Raw genomic sequence first — 15,274 nt, 5'->3', positions numbered from 1 at the left:
ATAAGCTTGAACGGAACTAGATATAAATTTATTAAAGGAAACAAATACAGGAGCAAATTAAAAATATTTTTTAAATTAAATTTAGAAAATTTCAAAATATTAAAAAATATTGTAATAACAAATTTTAAAATACCAAAACCATACAAAAATCCATAAGAATGATTAGAATATTTTATAAAATATTTAAAAAAGAATAATAATAAGAATCACAAGATTCACTAAAGTCCCAGCAAAGTTTATTCAAAATTTCTTAGAAATTTCGGACCATAATTTTGTCATTATTTTAAACAAATAAACAATTAGCACTCAATTTCCTATTGTCTCAAAGCAAACACATTTTTTGCTGCAACAATCTATCCGAAACCCCTATACCATAAAACCCCTATTCTTCAACAATTCAAAACCAGTCAAAAGTAATAATTTTCTCTTCCGCCACAAAATACTCACATTGATTTTCTTCTTTTTCCTTCGGTTATGAATGATTGCGGTATAGAAAAGTTTCACTTCAAGGATTAACTTTTCGTTAGCGTCGTCTTCTTCGTCGTCGTGTTATTACACGTACAGGATATGCTTTCTAATTGGATACGCACCGAAATTGAGTTTTCTCACTCGTATAATTATTTTTAACTCGTACTTTGTATTTTGGTAGGCGGGCAGCAGCTAATTTGTATATTCACTTTTGGGTTGTTTGTGAAACTCGCAAATCAACTGTGCTCGTGTTATGTTATGAATGAATTTAACACCTCTAGACTATGTTGAGTCCTTGATTGTAGATTTGTATTGATTTTCAGTAATAACAAGAGATAGCTTTGTGATGACATAGGTCCTCGTATGGACTCCGTTTTGGCAAAGTTTCTTTGCACTGTTAACGAGATTTTGCTGCCGTTCCTATGCACGCTGTGGACTCGCTGTTGGGACTCGTCGTTATGTCGCTTTTTCACAAAATTTCGAAATAATCAATTGACGGCACAGCGCGTTCTGTGGTGGGGTTTGTATGTGTGCTTTACTGGAGTAGCGCTTTAAGCTGATACTTGGTGATTATCTCGACACTGATATGCAATTGCAATGCTGGCAATTTATATGACATTCGTTGGTATTAACGTTGATTTTTTTGTTTAAAGTTCTTTTGTTGTTGTATCGCTTTTCAATTTTACAATTTTTTCTTAATGCTTTTCAATAAGTCTCTTTATGTTTTTTTGCAATTCTTATAGCCTTTTCAAGAGCGGTTGATACTTTTGTGGTTTTTGTTGCTTTTGACACTTAGTCACACGATATACGACACGATCGATAGACTTCAAACAGTAAAAAGTTGACATTACAGATTACTTTCGCACAGTATTGTTGTTGGCGTACGTTGCAATTGTTGTAACGCTTTTGTTTCAAACAAATTCCGACAATTAAACAAACATGAATTATCTTTTAAGTAGTAACGATCACACGAAATTTCCGTTTACAATTGTTGTACAATAGTGTTCTATGGAATAATTTCTCAGTTGGAGCGGAAGCTTGGACACGTTGTGAATCTCAATTTTCTAACAAGTTATGTTTTACAGCTGAAAACTGTAACAGAACTGATTGAGTTTTCTACCTTCGCTGCATTTTATAGTCCCACATATGCCTGTCTGACGTTGACAGCGGCAGCGCAGCGCTGCCACACGTTCGTGTCGCTCATCGTTCTCTTTGTACTCTCTGACTCGATCGTGATTGGTTTACTACGCTCGGCTATTGCTATTGAGTTTGTGGCTTTTGGTTTGCTTTGGTTTGAATTGGACTTCGTGTGTTTGTCGTGATGGCGCACTTGTGGGCATGTCGGTCAGATCGTTGGACCGTCGATCTCACCGTCATGTTGGTCACACACTTTATGACTAGTTGTCTAACCTGTATATAAGCGCGTGCAGTGTTGCCAATAGGCACATTTTCGACATATTACAGCCAAAACGGAAGTTTTTTTCGGTTTACAAAATACATTCACTTAATATTCAGACAGTGTAGGTGTCCAGAATCTAAAACTGCAGAATTATATAGTGAGATCCCCTGTATCACAATATTCTCTTAAATGTATCCCAAGTAAAATCCATGAAAATATATATAACATCTCAAGCGGATAATATAACACCATTTAGAAAATTAAAAACATAATTAATTGGCAACGCCATAACATAAATTTACTCGTGCATAGAAATTATAAAGAGATCGTGGCGGTAGCATTGAGCTCTGCTGCGCTGCATACACACTCGCACATTCGAACATATGTACATACATACATACCTACAAGTACGTACATTTTTGGAGCTTACGCACACCTCCAAGGTGCTGATAAATCTGATAAAGCACTGGCTTGCTCTTGCCAGCCGCTGCTGGCTAATGTGGATATGTTCAAATTGAATAAAATAAAAGTGGTTGTGAGCAGTGTTAGTTGGTTGGCTGTTGAGCCCTCACCAGTTGACGGTGGTCCAACCTCTTCAAGAAATTTGGTCATGGCGAGTGGCGCTAGACGAAGCCTCTTCTATCCAATTCGTTGTTGAATTTGAGATCACAGCGGCAGATGCGTGTCTTCAGACGAGCATTTATTTAATTGCTTATACGCGCATATACTCGGAGAGCTACACCTACTTGCATTGTTTTATGTTGAAATTAGTTTTCAAAATGGCTGATAAAGTCATACAAATATTTTGATAAAATTCGGCAAATTGCTAATATATGTCCAGTATATGCATTTTTCTGAGTTCATACCAAAGTGAGAGCAGTGATCTTCCAAGCACTGCCCACAGTTTCATGCTTTCTTATGACTTCTAGAAGCAATCTTCTTATTGCTTTGAACTTATAATATAATTAAATCTAAGATGAAGATAAAAGTTACTTTTTTCGGAGTTGAGTTTCGAAACCCCAATAATTTATGATAACTTATTTCTTCTTGGCTCCCACGTCACTGTTGACAGTCATAACTTCGAGGTCGTAGATAATTTCGTATACCTGGGAACCAGCATCAACAACACGAACAATGTCAGCCTCGAAATCCAGCGCAGAATAACTCTTGCCAACTGGTGCTACTTTGGACTGAGTAGGCAATTGAAAAGTAAAGTCCTCTCTCGACGAACCAAAATCAAGCTCTACAAGTCGCTTATCATTCCCGTCCTGCTTTACGGTGCAGAAGCTTGGACGATGTCAACATCAGATGAGACGACACTAGGAGTTTTCGAGAGGAAAATTTTGCGTAAGATTTATGGTCCTCAGAACATTGGCAACGGCGAATACCGCAGACGATGGAACGATGAGCTGTACGAGTTATACGACGACATTGACATAGTTCAGCGAATAAAAAGACAGCGGCTACGCTGGCTAGGTCATGTTGTCCGAATGGACGAAAACACTCCAGCCCTGAAAGTGTTCGATGCAGTACCCGCCGGAGGAAGCCGAGGAAGTGGAAGGCCTCCACTTCGTTGGAGGGACCAGGTGGAGAGCGACCTGGTTACACTTGGGATCTCCAACTGGCGCCGAACTGCGAAGGAGAGAGAGAGGTGGCGCACTATCGTCGATTCGGCTATAACCGGCTAAACGGTTGCAACGCCAATCACATCACACACATATTTCTTCTAGTATCGATAATGGTTATTGATCCTAAATTGGCTTGAAGACCAAAACGCGGATTGCTGTTTTGCGACCCGCTGAGATTTTGTTCCCCGCTCCGATTTTATATTGGACAGTACACTTTCTCAAAGCAAATCGCTATAACAAATCACTATTAATGCCCTCGAACCCCAACTACCGCGGTGAAAATGCGTAAATTCACAATGTAGTCCAAGTAACTAAGGCCTTAGGTCAAAATACTTGTAACATAGAATCATCTATTAATTAATAAGTAGAGACCATTTGAAGATTTATTGCATTTTATCAATATTCCTCCCTAACATTTCATATTTAATAGATAAATCAGGCCTTCCGCCGTGTGGGGACTGTCAATTAATCTCATTGAGTATATATAATTTACATAATTATCACATTTATCACTTGTAAAATTTTGCATGCAATGTGCAACGGCTGGCCTACGTGCAGAAACACGCCTTTATATGTATGTACGAAAGATCATATATACTATATACATATGTATATAGATATATATGAATGGAAGAAATTGCATGTGCTTTGTGCCGCATCCAGCCTAGACAGTTTGGCGTGTATGCAATCCTACACTCCATTGACTTACTGACAGACCGTTGCCCCACACGCGAGACTAGCTAAACCGACAGACATTTGGCGAATGGTGAGTATCACAGTTGCGGTGCTGGCAGATTTTTTTAATTACACACTTGTCGGCGGTAAGACAAATGCTGCAGAATACACTGCCGACCACATAATATCTGATATATAAGTAAATATGTATAATATATGTATGTATATTTAAGCGGCTTAGCTCATTCAGAGGAAGTGTGCTACTCTTTGCACACTTTTCCTCTTTCATTAATATCAGTTTAATTCAGTTTGAATGATAGTTGCCAGTTTGTCTGTGCTGGCCGACTATTCGCGTTCCGGCTGGGTGCGGATCGCTAGTGCTTTGATCTCAACCCAACCACATGCAGGTGTGTGTGTGTATATTATATGTAGGCTGATGATCTTTTGCACGTTACACAAATTAAATGAAATGGAAATGTTTTAAAGCACACATGTTGCATGTCTGTCCGTCTGTTCATATGTAAGTGCATGATTTAATGCAATATTAGTTTCCTCTACTCATGTGCAAACCGCAATTCGGTATATTGTAGATAAGCGTGTGTGTGTACCTCCTACGAAAAGCCGCAGAAACCTCATGGTGGGCCTCGCCAACAGAAACGAAACACCTCAGCCGACATTTATCTCTCTACTCCCGTCCCACGGTCCGTCCGCAAGCCAACCCAACAGTACATAGCAATTGGCATGAAAAGCACCGGACTCTTATAAAGACGCTTGCGTCAGGCGAACGTGGCAGACACAGTGGCAGCACGAAGCAATTTATTCTCATGTCACTAAGCGCACATACACCCCACATATATAGTCGTTCATACATATATACTATATAGTACATTAGTGAATGTACGAGCACTTGAAGATAATGGGTGAGCTAAGGTGACTTGGAGAAGAAAGCAAAAAATATAATAATACATATAACTAAATGTTTTTTGACCAGAACTGTCCGGAGGGATTGACTAGAATATTACCCAACCTCAAAGCTAACAAAATTAACGGAGAGATATCATAAATTTAGTGGTCCTACGATATATTAATGATCTTTTTACTTCTCTTATGATCGTTGGCGGTAATAAAAGTCAATCGAAGGATCGAGAATAACCGACTGAGAACCACACTGCAATAATAAATGATACTGAAATTGGAGAACCTTGATAAGACTCCAAAGCGTGATCGACGATCTTGACACGTAAGATCGAGTTTCTTATCGAAAAGAACTATACTCTCAACTTCCAAGTGTTTTATATAAAGAAACTAGTTGTTATCCGAGCTTTCAAAATTTTAGTAGCGATTAGTCAAATGCAACACCCATTAATATTTCACTTATGAATTGCAACACCACTACCATGACTATACAGTTTTCGAACACGCGACAGCTTGTTCAGGCAACTCGGTTCGCCACAATTGCTTTGGCACTGGCAGTGACAGCTGGGAAAGTGAATGGGTGGAGGCAGGTGAATCGAGCGGGCAGCAATGGAAGTGCAAACAGCTCAGACAAGTCAGTTGCCAAGATAACACTATTCTACATGCTGCTAAGTTGGAGCCGAAGTGATCAGATCACTTCAGAATCGATCGGTGGCAAAGTAGGCGTCGAAACGGCAGCAAAAAGGGGATAATAAGTAGCAGCTGTCACAGTTCAACATGTTCTAGGCTATAATATAGACACATACATATATGTATGATTGTACCTGTGCCAAGACAATGTTCCGCCACAAGTACACGTAATACACTTAAACGCTAACAAGTGATATATCGCTCAACTCGTGTGAATATATACTATACGTATGGTACAAAAAGTTGTCCGCGCTGTCTGGCAGCGTGACAAAGTACTATTCTCTTCTACTTTTCAAGTTTTTGCAAATAATTTAATAAGAATTATTGCTGCCGGTCGAACTGGCTGTGAATGAGGTACGCGTCGGTGTCGGCAAACAACAAAGCATTTGTTGTGCAAAAAAACAAAAATGAAGCAAAACGAAAAACAATTGTAGATTACAAGCGAAAGATAAATGTAAAGAGGCTGAACTGCATGTGAGTGTTTCGATATGTATAAGTATTGGCTCATAGGCCAGTTGCATAGTGCGACGATCTTATAATACTAGTTATGCATATGTTGGCGTTTAAGCTTGTAAATCTATAGGGAAGGATTCTAGTGTTGGCAGGTGTACGTATGTCGATAAGTTTGCAGACCGATTTGAGCTTCCTTAATAAAAGTTCTAGGTAGAAATAAGGAAAATATTATCTTTTAGATAGCGCTTATTTATAATTGGTATTATATTGCGACTCTGAACACAATTTATAGGCTCCATTATGGTTATGTAGACCCGACTGTCGTTGAAACATGTTAGTGCTTCTTTTCATCTATTGGTTTTTTTCTTTATCTAGTATTAACTATCCCATGTATGCTTTGGAAGTCTTCATGGTATTTTTTATTGCCATTTTAGGAAAAATTGTAGTACAGAGAATCTCAAATAGGTCTGGAAGACATGTAAACTGCAAGAAAGTCTAAATCAATATATCAATATCCACTTTCGATTACTATATTTCTAAAAAATATTTCAAAAAAAAATCTGGTCCAATAGAAAAAGTGCTTGAATCTTTTCTTCGGCATATCGACTGTTTGGGTCTTGTCTTTAAGGTTCCTCGGGTTTTATGGCGAACTTTCGTTCAGTAATCGATTCCTGGCTGATTTCTCAGCTTTGAAGTGCATTTCAGCCGGATACTTTCTATTTGATGAGAGATTAATCTCTCAAATAATCACTAAAGCAGCTACCGACACTTATTTCCTTATATGGCACTATAATGTCTAAGCATGTGATATTTAATGGCTGTCTGTATGTAAATATGTATATTTATACTTAAAATGTATACTTGTTGAGTATAGTGTAAAAATCTCTGTGACTTGCCATTCATTTAGTTAACAAATGAAATTGTAGAAATGTCAAAATATCAAGGCCGAAAAAATGAGGAAATTTCACATAAAACGAAACGCAATTAACTTGAACAAGAAAGGCAAGCACATCAGCGTGAATTTATTTTATTAGAAATTATTGCAACAAGTATACATATATGTATGTATATATCTGTATATAGCAGCCAGTGCAGTGAAAGATAAATGATTGCTAACTTTGTATGTCTTACACAAATCATTGCATTGTACGAAACCACTGCTATTATAAAAAATTGTGAAATAAATGTTGCAACCAATTAATGTGTTGAAATCTACTATACTTGTGTGTATGTATGTTCTTTAGATATATGTATGTATATATGGTGTATAAAGTACTTTTACAAGCGGAAACTTTGTACGTGACTGCATTCAATTACTATTGAAATCAAGCTATTAACCACTAACCCAAGACTAATTGTCTCATTACTTGTAAATATATAAATATGTACGAGTAAATTAATGCCTCGTGTGTAATTAAGTAAGCCAATTTGATTTCTAGTTACTTGCATAAACGTTTATACAGCTTAACTAATGCATTTATTGGCGAGTGTGTGCAATTTGTGCGAACTCTGTGTAAATTGCAACAGCTGTCATGTCGCGTTAAATATTACAAGTCACAATTCATATAGGCTATTAATATGCAAGAGCAAGCAATTAGGCGGCAGCTCTAGAGATAAATGGGCATTGATACTCTGTTCTTGGATTTAGAATATATAAATGGATAATCTGAATTGAACTAATGGCCTGATTTATAGTGAAAATATTAAGAATTTTCAATTTGTTTAAGATTATTCCTCTAGCGGTTATCAACTGCAACTTTTTTGGAACAGCCTAGGCGATATAGCCTTTAGATATAAATCGCTTTATAACTAAAAGTGGCAACCCTTTTCGACTTAAGTGAACTAACTTAAATATGATTATGAAACTTCTACGATTCTTAACAAGAATCCCTCTATACATATACACCAATAACTAAATAATATATATACATATGTCGACATTTTCAAAAAAATGTGTAATTTCACAATAAACTCACGGTCATTCTACTCTTTAATTTATTCGCTCACATTTTCACTATTTTATATGTATTAGCATTTCTTTTGGATTCCCAAAACGATTGCAAACGTCAACCGGTCTTCTCACCGTTTTGGCACAAAACCACAAACGTGCATGACATCGCGCCACTTAAAATAATCCATTTATATAAAATACCGCCGAACCAAAAAAAAAAAAAAAAAGAGAGTGAAATATTCAAAAATGCAAACGAGTCTTATTAGCGGATTTTCGGTTTGTGCACCACACGTCACCAGCGCTGACAATGACGAATCGACGATCCCCCACCCAATGTCAGTTGCTACAGCCACATTTCACTTCGTTATTGAAAAAAAAAATATTTCGAAAAAAAAATATGAGCGAAATTCTATTTATAAAATTTATTTAGTATATTTTTAATATTTATGTATCTTTTTAACGATGTTTTGGGTTATTTATATGCAAATAGACTGTAATTCCGCAGAAGAGACTCATTTATCAGCATATTAATGCGAAGGCAGACATTCATCGATTGGGCTCCAATTTGTGTTATTTGCGTTTAACGAACTCGAGGTGTCCTCCAATCAACGAACGAGGTGATTTTGGATTTCCTACGCAACCCGGCCGTAAATCCAAGTGATCACAGACTAATGAGGAACTTATATTCTTCGAAGGGTGTGACAATAGTCGCAGAATTTATAATCAAATTTCTTATGATTTTCAGAAATTATGAAAAAATTTTATTTTTCTTGAAAATGACGAATCCTACACTCAAACCTTTTGCAACTAGTAACGAGTTCATCACAAAGTAAGTAATAAAGGACTAGTTCATTTTCGAATCGGTTGTGATAGTTATCATACCAACTTATCTATGTATTCTACAACTTTTATAAATGACAACGGTGCAAACTATTTCAATCGTCTACGCAAACTCAAACAACGGCATAGTCAAGGCCCTATGACGGCAGGCCAAACGCTGATGTCGCCTTAACGGCGTAAATTAATTATATTGCCCAATATTTTAATATGTTTGTATGTATATAATATATAGGTATACTCGTAAATTTACTGTTTTAATATAACATACACACATTCAAACTCTTATATAAAAAGTTATTTGAGACTTAACTGCGTATGTTAAAGACATAATATATTATTGAGTTTCAGTTTTCATATATTTATATATATAAATCTGCGTATGAAATGCAAAATTAATGTTAATTTAGCTATAGTAAAAAAAAAGATCTCGTATTCGAAAATCTGAACAAAAGTGTGACTGAATTTAAAGCAGTAGATTTTCTGGAATTGCGCATTGAAAGCATCCGTCAGATGGCGCTTCAATCGAAATAACTTCATTTGTTTTTAAATAGATTATGTGTTCTATTGAAAAAAGATATCGATTCTCTAAAAGTAACTTTAATAGAAGGTGGAGACTAGAAATAATATTTATTTGATACGAAAAACTTTCCAAAACTTTAATTTAGCGTCTAATCAACATAAGATCGATCATGATCACCGCGATCTTATCATTGTTCTGCGAATCAATATAACCATGATTTTGTTCGAATTTAAATAATTCCTAAAAATACTCAGAACTCCATAAATGTATAATAGGAAAAATATATAACAACTAAGAATAGAAAACATATAACAAATAGAAATAGAAGTTCTCAAACAACTATACTGCACTTTTCTCCATTACTCCGCTGATCTCAAGCGATACTCCCACGTTGTCGATGCAATAATGCGATTGTTTAACCACCAACCACTGACAACTGATAAATACAAAAGTAGATACAAACATTCCAGCGTTTTTTAAGCTGCATTCCGATTGCATGACTCATATCTATGGTATGTTATGCACTTAAGTGTGCTGTGCAGAATTATGGAAAATCGATCAACATGACTGGCAATAAAATTTTACCTAACTACATGCCCAAAAGTAAAGTGAACACAAACAATGGAATGTGCTTGCTAGGAGCTAGACATGCCAGAAATTGTAGTCTATGCACATAAGTAGGCGCACGGCCTCAATACCTTGAAGGGCCGTCACTGGGCCAGAAATGAAAGCCACATGGCAACTGCCGCGTAATTAGGGGGAAAAAGTGAAAGAAGAAAATTGTTGCTATGCCAGCAAATGAAAAGAGTAGTAGGATCAACACGTGAGTTGGCGCACGTTATCGTCGAATTAAATTCGAAAATTTTCCATGGAATAACGCTTAAAGTGCCATTCGATGCATGCTGCTAGCCAATCAAACAGCTTGACCTCAGCGGGTCAAAAGCAATTGTTAAGACTGGAATGTATGTGCCAGGAGCTGAGCTCGAATGGAGTTACCTGGCGGGCCGCTTGGCCGCTTTCTGGAAAGTTCTACGAACCGATGCCGAAAAGTCCACACAAGTTGCAATATTTGCTTCTTCGAATTCTACTGGCTGTTACGTTTAGTTAATTGGTGATAAGTACATATAAGAGTGTGTCAGAAGGTTGAATTGTGAGAGAAGGATGAATGAATTCCATTACTCAGAGTTCTCTAAGCATAAAAGAAACACACACGAGGACTACATAAGCGAGCACTTTCAAATGAATTGAATTAAATGTTAAGCGTTACAAAAGAAATTAACTCGAAGCAGAAGAAGACGAAGCAGCAATGTGCCAATTCATTAATAAATAGTTGGCGAGTGCTGCCGGCGGCGAAGGTATGTACTGCGTTGAGACTGCAGTCATTTGGTCCAGCGCATTTGGTCAATTCCATACGTTGCATTCGAACAAATTTCCAAAGCGAAAAATGAGCAGAGCTCCAAAGAAAAAAGTGTGAATGGAAGCCACAGAGCTGCCGTTGTGTTAACAGGTTTCGGTGAAGCCACCGGCGGCGTGCACACACACACATACACTTGCATTACAGATTTACATTACTTGTTTGTATGTATGTGTGTGCATTTGTTCTGCTATTTGCCGGCTTGTTCACCGGTTGTTCGTCGCTTGTTGCTATGCGCACAAATTGCTGCCGTTCGTGGCCACCTGGAGATAAGCTGCTGCACCGCCAGCTAGTTGCCGCATGAAACGTGAGCATAACTATTCACACACATACATATTTGTATTTGTTTGTATGGGTGTGTAGCATTATAGGCTTTTGGCAACAGCACGTTGAGGCAGTTAGCCTCATTGGTGAGCCATTCACCGGCGGCTCTTGTGTGCCTGCATGCCGACATGCATTTCTTCACGTCATCCTGGCCTGGTCTGGTCTGGCCTGGTCGTTGTTGCCGGCTGACCGTTGGCAGTCGATCTCAAGTCATTTGTCATGTATGGATATGGATTAGCTTAGATCGGCACAAGTCGTTATAACGGCCTTAGGCTGGCGTCAGTAAATTGCTTATCGGCTTTTTCTTTACAAACCCATACAAACACCCAGGCATATACATATAGACATATAAGCGTTTGCATGTGTGTTGCTGGCTATTAAACATTTGAAAGCAATTAATTTCATTGACACAACCGCACACACACATAGACACGAATATACTTTTCTTTCTTTCTTTCTTATGAATCCACATGAATATGCTTATAATGCAGTAATTTCTTTCTTAGAACATTCGTTTTGCAGCAAATTCTGCGAAATATAGTTGGAAAAGTTATTGCGCGGCAGTCTAATTTTTTAAATGGTACGATTTCATAAAATTCTTATGAAAATTTGCGTTAGTTTGAATTCTATGTAAGGTTCGACCTTCGAAATCGAAATCAACGAATTGTATTTTTTAATCAGAGAGTTTGATGTAGAGCTATATATACCAAAGTGATCAGGGTCCCATAAATCAAACATGAAGGACCTCAGTGCTTCTAATAATTTTTTTCCCGAAGTTATAGGGAAGTCTCTCAAATATTTTGAAGAAATTCAGAGGGAATATTTTTCTTCTAATAATATGTCTGCGTGCCAAAAATGATTAATAAACATTAATAAACGGCCATCATAAGTTCTCGCTATGCATTTTCCGATTTTCTGCTTAGAAATATAAACTAATTAGAGAAATCAGAAGACTTAAGCGAGAAACCTTCCGTATGAAAAACATTATATGTATACATATATCGATTTATATTGAATTATTTCTTTTCATTTCATTATAGAAATGGAAGATTCTTAATTATAATTAATAAATAGAAAAAAAGTTTGAAAACGAAAAATGTCTCGAAATGATGGGTCTAAAATGAGATGTAAAATATTAATTCAAATATTTCAAAAAGTTAGCATTTCCAATTTGCTTCATGTATAGTAAACGTGGAATATTATTATAGCAATTTTTGAAATAACTGGAAACATGAGATAATTCAACTCAAAGCAACTAAAATTTAAACATTTTGAATTTTGAAACAATTTTAAAGCTTACGTTAGATACAAATTGACTCATGAGATTAAAAAAAATATTATTTCATCACTGTTTATATTTTGCATGTCACTTTCGTGCCAACTCATCGCAATTCCTTAAATTTGCATTTAATCGGTTAATGGGAAGGTTATTAAATAATTACAAAGAATTTTATGTTAGCATATACCTTTATTATTACTCTTTTTTAGACCAAACGTGTTTCTAATTGTAATGTAAATTAGAATTATTTTTCAAAATAACCAATTGACATACTAATTAGTTTATACAGTCATATGATATATGTCATATATGAACAGTCATACGTATACACACATATATATGTACATATGGATGTATGTATAACATATGATGATATCAATAACCCTTTCTCTGAATACATGCGTAATACACGTTTTCGTAGTTAAACGTTTCTTGGAATCATTCACGGAAATTCATTCACCTAAACATATGTGCATATATACCCTTAAATGTCAATTAATAGCAACATACGTGTATGTTATCAGCTAGCAAAATTGTTTAAAATTCAAATCAAATACTACGTCAAGCATAGCCAATAGTCTGTAAGGTGTGAATCATCATATGTAGGCTTATACAAATTGACACACTTCTATTTTTAGATAGACTAAAAACTAGCAAGTATTTACTACCGAATTCTTATAAGTTTAGGTTCATTCTAAACGGTATAAATCTAGTTATAATCTAAATACATAAATCTAGTGTAAATAGTTTTTTTTTTTTAATATATGCAGTTATTTAGACAAAATTTAGCTTTTTATCAATTTTTTCAATGAATTTTAAAAACTCTTTTCTATTACATTTTGTTACTAACAGCAGCAACAGAGTATAGTATATGCTAACAGTATCTGTTAATTAACATAAAAATGTGTCAGAGAATCCATTTAACCATAAAGATTGGCATCTGAAGTACGAATTTATCATATTTATAATAAGAGGAAATTCCAAAAACTTAAGACAACTAAGTGACTATAGAACTAGCTAATAGTTTCTCATACATACATACATATAACAATAGATTAATAGTTGCTCGCGCTTATTAACAGTTTTGTCCTGCTCTCAGCACACTCGCTTATTTTCGCTTAATTGGAAATTACATCAGCATGTTCTGAATTGTTTAAAAAAAAAATATCGAGAATTTTAAGGGATTTTTCCACTATCTGTCTGTCTATGTACCAAGTACGTACTTAAAATGAAAGACCCTTAGACAAACACACGCACACAATTGCTGTCAAGTATTTTTCCTATTAACTCATTGGCAGCGCAGTGTAAAACACTCACGTGACAATGCTCATCTAATGGCAGCACAAATGTTTAACGAGTAAATCACTGTTGGCATAGGGAAAATCCCAAAGCGAGCAATGACACTGTGACTTTCATTTTCATACTAAAATAAACAATGCAATTTAACCGCCTATTTTCGTGTGTACTCATGTACATACACATGTATGTACATATGTATTTCCGCATGATTTGTAGTCGACCTGCCATTGCTTGCGCTCACATACCGCAGCGCTGTAGGTACTCTTTACTCTATCGCCGATGAAGACGGAGTCTACCGCGTCGACCTGTAGACGCGCTTTGAACTATGAGGGTAGACGCGTGGATAAATGCTCAACGGTGAGTAGTTGGAATGTCTGTGACGTCTGCTATAATTCCGACACTGTATTACATCAGCCAATTTGGCAGAGAACAAAAGCAGCAAATTACTCGAACATACATACATACATATGTATCTACATATGCGCTCTTGAAACATGCAGTGCATTTCTGAAAACACCAACCGCTTTACGGTAAGTCTGCAAATACGCAGACATATGTATATCAGTTTTACTAGATAAATATGTACTACATACATATATACATGATCATAAAAATGTCGAAAATTGAAGAGCAAACAAGAGTCGCCGCCGACACTCTTGCTACCTGACCCCCCGTAATGAGTGTGAAATACCGACAGTTATACAAGCAAATCATTTGTATAAGCGTATGGTACACGCTTACATATTTACTTACATACTCGTACGTAACGCAGCAGAGACATGTAGAGCAAACAATGAGCGAACGAACCGAATGAAGGTGACAATGCGTTCCAGTCGAGTCAAGTCGAGTTAAGTCGAAGCCGCAATCACAGTTCATTACACACATATAAACATATTTACATTGAGGGGCATGAAACGCAAACACATACATACATACATACATGCACATATACAAGTTGGTGGACTTGAGACAGCCAGTGATTTGGTATGTTAAACGCAAAAGTGTGAAACAAGGTGTGAATTTTTAAGCGTCAACTTACGTTATCTGCTCAAGCATAAATATGTATGCATATATGTTTGTAAGTGTCTGTGTGTACTTCGAGCAATCGGTTACCTACTAAGTAGCAATCAGAGCAAATCCAATGTGGTGTGCAGTCATTCGGATTTCAAATGGTTCGGAGCGCATGAAAACCAGCACATAACTTACGGCGGTGCTTAGGTAACATTTCTACAGGTACAAACATGTTTGCAGCTACAAAACTACCGTTTGAACTGGTGATGACTCATACGCCAGAGAGACAATAGAAATTGATATGATTATATGTATGTGTATGTGAGTATACTTGTGACTTTACTCATGTGTGTGTGTCATATCGCATCGAAGTCGATATGGAATTTAACCGCGAGATCGAGGTCAATG

The 15,274-nt window shown here is 36.4% G+C and overlaps 1 protein-coding gene across 2 annotated transcripts in view; it reads right to left on the bottom strand.

Annotated features, from left to right (window-relative positions):
• LOC105213611 (neural/ectodermal development factor IMP-L2) overlaps positions 1–15,274 on the bottom strand; it is a 31,631-nt gene that overhangs the window by 8,913 nt on the left and 7,444 nt on the right. Inside the window, exon 1 of one of the 2 annotated variants that reach the window (XM_011186572.3) lies at positions 448–1,582. The exons of the other annotated variant lie outside the window; for it this stretch is intronic. The gene's annotated coding sequence lies outside the window, so the exon portion shown is untranslated. Of the gene's footprint in view, positions 1–447; positions 1,583–15,274 lie in introns of those variants that run through there. 2 annotated transcript variants of the gene reach the window in all.

The sequence above is a fragment of the Zeugodacus cucurbitae genome, chromosome 4 (assembly GCF_028554725.1).
Source record: "Zeugodacus cucurbitae isolate PBARC_wt_2022May chromosome 4, idZeuCucr1.2, whole genome shotgun sequence".
In the NCBI taxonomy this organism is placed as follows: domain Eukaryota; kingdom Metazoa; phylum Arthropoda; class Insecta; order Diptera; family Tephritidae; genus Zeugodacus; species Zeugodacus cucurbitae.
Note: the sequence above shows the minus strand (reverse complement) of the source record. Positions and strands in the feature narration are given on the sequence as shown.